General features: G+C 29.9%; 1 long non-coding RNA gene across 1 annotated transcript; it reads left to right on the top strand.

Moving 5' to 3' along the window:
* The first annotated feature begins 660 nt into the window (after positions 1-660).
* LOC139096102 (uncharacterized) lies at positions 661-8,368 on the top strand. Its single transcript, XR_011544921.1, has 3 exons — positions 661-796; positions 7,556-7,763; positions 8,160-8,368. It is a non-coding gene; the product is annotated as an uncharacterized lncRNA (long non-coding RNA).
* The last annotated feature ends 909 nt before the right edge of the window (positions 8,369-9,277 follow it).

Below are 9,277 nucleotides of genomic sequence, written 5' to 3'. Positions count from 1 at the left end.
GTTTATTGGACATCTTCCTACTTTTTTTACATCTTCTTATTTACATTTCTTCAGAAATCAGAGATTCATTTAAGTTTATCAATACCTCATTTACGTACTGATAATTTACTTACTTAAAGTAAAAATGATCATGTAAACATTAGACACATTAAATTGTTTATTTTCGGTGATTGTGCAAATGAACATTGGAGAATTTTGTTGATTTTATGTAGACATTATTCTTATCGTCATTGACACAAATTTGAGTATATAAAACAAAAACTTGAATAAGATCACCGTCAAAAAATATTGTATGTGTAATCTCATTTTGGGGGCTAAGCTCTAAGAATATAAATGACGAAAGTTTTAATTAGTATTTTTTTTTGTTTTAACGTTCATTTGAGATTTGAATAATATTTATTGTACATAGTTGAAAACCCCTTTTCATATGAAATCGTCAGTCTGTTTTTCAACTCGGATAAATAAACATCTCATTTACTTATAAATCCTTGAGGAAGTAGTTTCAATTAAACTACATTGACCACAATTACGAAATTTTTTAAGGCCACATTAAAGGCAAGGCTAAACCAAAGGCATGTCTTTTTAATTTACATAAAACAGAAATGTTTTCATTTCTATTGCGCGCCAAAAAATGTGAAGCGATAGGAGAGAAAATGAATTCAAAGAAAAAAGTACTTAAGGCGTGAAGCAAAGATTTATTTATTTTGAAAAGTAAAAATTTTAACAAGCTAGCGCCAGAGGAAGTAAAAAGAAAGTGTGCTACATGAAAATTCAAGAATAAATTAACATCAAAAAGGTATGGATTGGTATTTTTTTTAAAAACAGTATGTACACACATTTAACTGCCATATGAATGGAATTTTCATTACATTTTTTTCACATTCGATTTGCCTTATTATAATTTCTGCCTTTTTACACATGGTAATGATGCCGTTTGTTATTGTTAAGAAACAAACTCCCAGTAAGATATTTTCTTTGTACAAAAATAGATTTATTTATTTATTGCTCTTTCCGAAACGAATAATTGTATTTCCGAAATTTTAAAGTGCACACATATTGCTTACCTAAACCTCTTTCTATCTCTCTTCATGCATGTGTAAACGAGAGGTTTTGGAGATTATGAGCGTGATTTTCCTGAAGATGGAAATTATTTGTTAAGTTAGAAATTTTAGAGTATCCTGAATCATATCTTTCTTTTATCCGATGAATTACAACAGGTCTATCTGAAATAAAACTTTTTAATCAGTATGTTTCATTGAAATATAAAATTAGTTTAAAGTTTATTTTTTTGTAAACAAACAAAAAAATGCAAAGTTTGCTTCCTATTTAAAATTTTGTATTTTAATCGAAATTAACGAATATTTTCTTTGATTGGACTTTAATGGAGTGAAAATAAAAATTTAAAAGCATATCAGTTGATCAGTACGGCCAACGAAGTAAGTGTGTAAATAAAAAGCATATCTACAGCATAGCCACCATTAAAATTAGTTCTCTATAAAAAAATCCCTTTTAGTTAATTAAGATTACATTAATAGACTTCTCACAACATGACTTTCAAGTTTAATTTATGAGTTAATTTACCGATTCGAATTTTTCTTTGTACTCTTCGAAAAACTCTCCATTATTAATTTATATTTTAATTGAATGAAATCAACTATGAAAATCTCGTTAAGACTGTACAACATGTTGAAGCACTCAAACTTCTTACTTCATTTTTCTTACTTCTTCTTTTTGACTTTTGAGACACAAAAATTCCTTTCCATATTTCGATTGCATGTCACAAATACATTCATAAAATACACAAATAAATAAGCAAGAAAGCAATAGATCTTTTTGAAGTAACTGAACAGAAAGAAGCGAAGCAAAATGAAGAAACATGTGTTGACCAAATGATATTTTAGCCATATAGCAACACAGTTCCCAATTGAGAATGAAAACCTTCTTGAAATGTTAAGAATTTTTAAAAGTGTGATTTTTTTTCTTTATGTGTGTATAATAAATAAAAATCATTTTCATACGCATCAAGCAGAGATGGCAAACAGAGAAATTCTTCTATTTTCTTATTATTTTATTTTATTTATTTTTGTTTCAAATGTGATTGAGGCGCACATGGTTGATGAAGTGCCTTCTTTCGGTGCACTTTTTGCCATGACAATGATAACTCTTTGCTCATTTTGGGTGGTAATTTATACGGGTAGTCTGAATGTCAAATTAATTCCTATATAACGAAGAGGCTTATAACTTCCATATTTAAGAAGAAATGGTTTTCTTAAACTTTGCAGAAAGTTTTTCATTAGTTTTAATTTTGATAGATTCTCGATAAATACTGATAATGTGTTAACTGCCGTTTAATATTTAAATTATATTTGCAACTACAATAAGTTGATTTCCCCTTTTATAGTTGTTAGTCCCCTTCATATAAATATTATTTAGTATGTTTCTGATCACTAAAGATTAAACATTGTTGTTATCAAATTAAATCTGTGAAGACACTTTAATTAAAATTATTAATACATAAGCATTGTTGATTTACAATAGTTTTAAAATCAGAAAGGCTGTAGATGCGCATTATACTCACAAACCTCAACAGCATTCGGTTCCATACCAATTTTCGGAAATATCAAAAAGAAGAAAGAATAATCTTTAAGCAGAAGGTAATTTTCATGAACTCTGGTCTTTATTTCCAAAGAAAATTAATACATGTATTTAAATATCTATTCATTCAACTGAATCATACACAGCACACACAGTCACGTTGTTTTTCATCTTAATTTGGAAATTAAAATGAAAAATTAATGATCGCGTTGGATGAAATATTAACTTTATTTATCTGACTTTACAAATAAGAAGTGCCAGGAAAACAAGAAGAATTTCAGAAGAACAATTTTGCTTTTGATCACAAATTCATTGGGTAAGAATGAAAAGCTTAATATTTTATATGAATCAGTTGAATTCATGATCAATTATTGCTTGGAAATGGATTTCTAAGAAAATAAAACTTTAGTAAAGTGATGCATGAGCTTGAATTTAAATTGATACTTAATTAATTGGTGTGTTCTGAAAGGTTTTCACTTCGATCTTCAATTGGCATAACGCGTTATAACATAAAAGTCAATTCCATTTTATCGACATTCTTTTCTTAAGATAATTTAGCAGTCCTTGTTCCTAATTTTCTTGTTATACCATGTTTCTGACTCATTCGTTGATCCATCGTTGCTTAGGTCCAAGTTCATCTTAATTGTACATTTAGCAGTTGAAAATCTGACCATTTTTGATTCAACAAAAATTTTTAGGTATGAAAACTACTCCGCATATGAATTAATAATTTTTTAAGTACATTTCACATGCCCCAAATACGTTTCCCAAAAATAACTTCAAACAATAAATATAAACGAAAAAAAAAAGTAGCAGCACAAACGATATCGCTAAATGCAAAAAGATTTTTTTTTCTTCTATTCTATCAAATAAATTTGGGTCAGAAACTTAATTAGAATTTAATGTTTCCTTTTGTTCGTAAATAAGAATTCTATATTGAGAAAATTATTTTTAACGATTGTAAGACGTGCGTGTACTCAAATGTAATTTATTTGTGTGCTCGTAAATAATAATTTCTAATTGAGCTGATATGAAAATGAGATTCAGAAGTAGTCAAAGTGCAAAATTTCTTTTATTGCCGACAGAGGAAATAAAGAGTGTTTTTGCTCTTTTACCGACCGACTAAAATGCGGGCTCATTTGATTAGTGTATCAATCAAAGTCAATACATACATTATGGTCAATCTATGATATCTATAATGGTTCTAGATTTTAAAAAGTTAACAGAATTATTAAAATTAATGGAAATGATACTCAAAAGGCACGCGACATTAAAATGTCCGAATTCCGGCCATAAGCCATCGTGACTCGTGACTCTGATCCTAGACCAGATTCGAAAAAACCCAGAATCAAGTTGGCTTGGAGTTGAAGTTTCAGTCATTTCTATGTCATGTGTCTTCAAGGCTATGAACAATTGAGCATTAAAAGATGTGCATAAGTGAAACTTTTACCAATTTTGGATATGTTTCAAGTGCGATAAGTAACACAAGAACATCCTCTCCTGATTGAATATTAAATAGTTCCTAGAATCAAGTTTGATAAAGCAATATGTGACTTCAAAATGTTTTGTATTTTCCAACACAGGAAAAAATAACCAGCATGATGAAATTCACTGCTTCTCCATTATCTTTTTGTATTTTTTTTTTCATATTCACAATGTTCCTTATTTATTATTAAATTACAATTCTTTCTCTTTTTTCACTATAATCAGAAAGAAATAAATAAAAAATTATGACAAATGAAATATACATTGAGTGATTAGTGACAACTTCCTGCAAGATAACGGCCATCAACAATTTTTAATTCTTTCTTCATGTTGCTTTTACTGCATACCGTCTCTCGGTTTTTTATTTATTATTATTTTTTTGTCGAGTGATAAAAATTATATCAGCACATTCTGTTCTCTTTTTTCCTGCCTCTTTATTTCAATGTGATGCTTAATGTCGTTCTGTTTTTAATTCTTTTTATTTTTTTGATATTATTATTGAGGATTTAAACACGTCATTTGTTTAGAAGTGGAAGTAATACAAAATTGTTTAGAAAAGTTTTCCTACTTTAATCAGGCTTGATAAGTGACGCATAATATGTTAGAGTATTATTCTAGTAGAATAGAATTGCCGGTTTCATGAGACATGCATAAACATTATATTACTTAATTACTTCGCTGGGCATACAGATCAACTGTGATCTCTCATGCTCTTTCTCTCTTGGTTGGCATCTAAAATTGACTCTATGGCTGGTTGCCTTCTGCCAGCCATTACCAAATGTAACAATAACTGTATTCCGGTACCTGGTTTTTGCAATACCGATCCTGTGATCATAGGTTCGAGATTCGTCAAGAGAAATTCTTCTCTTGTAAACTACAGACAGTAATGTCATCAAATTAGTTGTTCTGATTTCACTATGAACTGTATGTCTACTGAGTCCAGAGGCCTGGTACTCGTTAAACAATTGTCAGTCACGAATCGATCAAGCGCAGCAATGGATCTCAGTCAAATTGCATACCAAAACGCTACTTTCTACAAAAATAAGCTAAGAATTTTTTGATAACAAAAAGAAATCTCGGGCAATTAATTATGATAATTTTTTATGACTTGAAAAGCGCCCCTTTTCGCACAACGGTTACACAAAATTACACGTGCAATGCTTTCTTTTTAACCCTTTTCATCATCATCATCATTTTTTTCCAGCGAATCTTTTCTTCTTGTGGCTATCAATGTGATGAGAATTAAAAAAAATAATGAAAAAATAGAAGAAATTTCTTTATGATTTCAATGGTAATTAGAATATAAAAGTCCCGCTCACCCCTTTTTAGTATGCGCCATCAAAAGATGAGTAACATGAAAACCAGGAAAGACTTCTGAAGTACACTTCAAAGTAATTATTTAGATCACCAAATGTTGTAATTTTTTCCTCTTATTCCCTTTAATTCGCCATCTCTTTATGCCAAAACATTCTAATAGGATAATTTTTCTCATTTTCCTTGGAAATTCAAGAAGCAAGTTTTGAGATATTGAGTGTTCTTCACTTTGTACGTCAGGAATATGTCTCTGAGTTATCACGCAAGGGATACTTTATTGATTTATCTAACGCAGCAGTATGCAACCTTTACTTTTCGCGGCACACCTTGATGGTAAGACTCTAATGAAACCCCTCAAGGAATATGGTTCATGACATTTCCAAACACACTGAAGTACCGAATCATACAGGTTACCAAACACTGATGAAATACAGTCCAAAAAATATCGCTTCATTCATCGACTCCTAAACTATCAGTGACTTCTTAACTAGCCTCATCTTTTCATCTAAAAATCTTCATTTTAACTCTTCCCCATATAAACATGTCTGTTGCCATTCGGCACTTCCATGTAGATGCGCGAAAAGAAAGACAAGAAAAAAGAAGAATTTCTGTATTTAATGAAAATGTTTTCGTTTCATTTAATTTATTTAACTGTATTTTACAAAAACTTTCAACTTAAATGATAAAATGATTTTTTAATGGCTATATCGCACACATTTTTCAAGTAATCGCATCTGCTGACATGAAGGAAGTCAGGCAACAAAACAGAATTATCAAGAGCAACTCTTTTTTTGCTGCTTCTACTTCGTTCATTGCTCCGATCCAATGGCGTTCGCATATCACAACGATATATTACTATTTTTTTTATGTGTTATATGTGTAGCACAATATCATGAATTAAAAATGGAAAATTTTACAAAACTTACTGATAACTTGTGTTTGAAACGCTTTTTTGGTCAAATAAATATAGCAACGTTCCAAAAAATTGAAATATTTTCAACTGTCACAAAATATTTGAATTTTTTCAACGGTCAATTTCAAAAATACCGATCACCACACTTAGATTGTATCCATGGTTGAATAGCTAGTCATCATACAAACTATCCGGTCTGGCTTCGATTCCCACTTATAATTGATAGTTGATTTATTTCTCAAACTTCTAAATTGAGAATTATCAAAAATGCTGAACATCAATTTCTATTCATTGGCCAAAATGTTACGAACACAAAATATTCTAGAATATGAGCTAAGAGAACGTCGTTTGAGCATTAACTGACGGTCGGAGCAACAACATACAATAAACGGGCAAATAATTCATCAATTAATTCCAATTAAAATCTATTAAGGTTCGAAAATGAGAGGTAAAGCAACCAAAAATACACAGAATTGAAAATGAAAAGAGAAGAATGGCCATAAATGAAATGAAGAGTTTCTACCCGTATGAAAATTGCTTCATGTGAAACCCCTATAATAACGAATTAAGATCAGTCGATGCAATTGAATGAAAATGTAAGAAGAGAAAAAATTTATTAATAAAAATTAAAAACGTAAGGGATTCTTTTATTAATTGCAATAAAACACAGTTTAATGTTAGTAAGGTACGTACATTTATGAATAATTTTAGATTTCATATGATGATAAAAAGTGCTGGTTTGTTGAAGGAATCCAATTATTATTTCTACTTTTATTAAAATTGATGTGCTTGCTGCTGACTTTTATAAAACTAAAGTGAATTTTTAATTTTATTCGACTGGTTTTATTGAGTATAGTAAGGGATATATTATATTCCTGAATTGTGTGATGCTAGAGGTGATTATGCCATGAATGAATATTTTTATTTTTTGAACAGAAGGTAGAATGAACTAGTTTTTTTTGCTGATTAACATTTCAACACGTTTACTAACTTACTTCGAAAGTCGTACAGATCAATTGTGACCCAGGGCTTCTCTTACCTGAATAATTTCTGTCGTTGGCTACCGTTTGCAAATTTCAAATAAATGAGATGTTTATTTATCCGAGTTTAAAAACACACTGAACATTTTATATGAAAAGGGGTTTTAAACTAAGCACAATAAATAAAATTCAAATCCCAAATGAACGTTATGACAATGTAACACAATCAGAATTCAATTTAAACCTTTTCATTTAAATCTACTTACAGTTTTCTGTCAATTTCAATTGTCTTACATTGAAAAATAGGAAATATATCTCCATGAAGAAAGATTTTAATAATCAGACAAGTAAATGCGATACAAAGCAATTTTATTGAAATAAATTGACGAAAATACCACACAAATAATGCCCGCATAACGACAACGAACGCAAGTAATTTACTCACGTGTTGCCCATTAAGGGTTTCATTATTTCAAGTGAGTATATCAAGGTATTCAAAATATTAAATATGATGATAATTTGATCCTTCTAAATAAAATAAGGAATCTTAGTTGTTTATCATTTTTATTGTCTTTTGTGTGCCATGCATGATTGTTAAATTCGGAATATTTTTTGCCCCAAAGATGCTTAAATGGCTTAACTAATACAGCTCTAGACTTTGAAATGTAGTTCACCCATTTGAATGGACATATTTCATACATAAAATATAATAATATAAAGTAATAAAAGTAAAATTCCTCGCTGTTTTCTTGCTTCAAAAAAGGCACACGATAATTTATTGTTCTTATGCTTCTTCAAGTTTTATGTTCGTAGCGTATGAATTATCGTCATATTTTCTACTTTATAACAAGATTTAAAAAGTATTACTACAGTTCACAAGTGGTTTAACGACAACAACAATGACGTGAAGAAGAGAAAAAAGAAGGAGGAACTAGATACGCTGATGTGATGTTGTATGCTGTGCTTCTCAATTTTATTTTAGCATGTTTTCTTTATTAATATTTTTAATAATTGCTTGCTTTGACTGAAATTCCTGACCATTTAAACTGATGAATTTACATTCTTGTTTGTATTTCAATGATTGCTATTTAATGAAATAAAATGGTTTACAAACAATGACTGGACCGTAGCAAATGCTTCGTTGGTTGGATTGAAATAAAAATCTTTAATTTTTGACTAAACATCTTTTGAAAACCTATATAGGATCCGATTTATAATCCCGAAGAGCAAAATTGGTTAACCGATCAAAAATCCGAATCCAGGCCGACTTGATACTGGGATTGCATAGGATTCGGTTTAAATCCAGCATCATGCCAGAGTCATATTGTCTTGGAGCCGAATTTTGGATTCGGGAACTGAAATGCGTCGTAGCCATTTTACCAAAAATATTTTATTAGCGACTTCAATGCCAGTTCTTTTCTCCGCTTTTTTTGTTTTATTCATTCTGCAAAAGATGAACAGTGTACACATTTAAAAGTGAAATGAGACAATAAAAATTCATAACTGTGACCAATCCATTTTTCGGCAGCAATGACTCTATATCAAATGCAGCATTTCGTTGCCATCATTTTCTTGTTATTCATTTTTCTCTCGTTTTGAATCTTTCGGATCATTCAAATGGATTAATAAGGGTAAGAGATGTGTATTCATGACTGTATTTACTCAATTTTACTTACTTAATCCATTAGGGGTAAACTTTTATGCTTCTTATTTTTTTCCTTTTTTTCTTATTCATAATTTGACTTCGTGGTGCGTGGATGACTATTTTTTCCCAAGTAATCTTTATTCCTTTTCTCAGCCAATACCGATTTTGTCGGGGAAATCTACACATTTATATAATTTAAGTAGAAGGCACTCAATTTGTAAAAGTGCAGTTCAATGTTGAATGACTTTGGAAAAAGTATTTTTGAGGGTGCAATATCGCACACAAATCTGTGTATATTTTAGAATATAAAACTATACATTTATACACAATTCGGTGTAATAACAT

This window comes from Chironomus tepperi, unplaced genomic scaffold (genome assembly GCF_022539635.2).
Source record: "Chironomus tepperi strain 1889 unplaced genomic scaffold, CSIRO-AGI_Ctep_v1 contig_376, whole genome shotgun sequence".
In the NCBI taxonomy this organism is placed as follows: domain Eukaryota; kingdom Metazoa; phylum Arthropoda; class Insecta; order Diptera; family Chironomidae; genus Chironomus; species Chironomus tepperi.
This window is presented reverse-complemented; position numbering and strand designations above follow the sequence as displayed.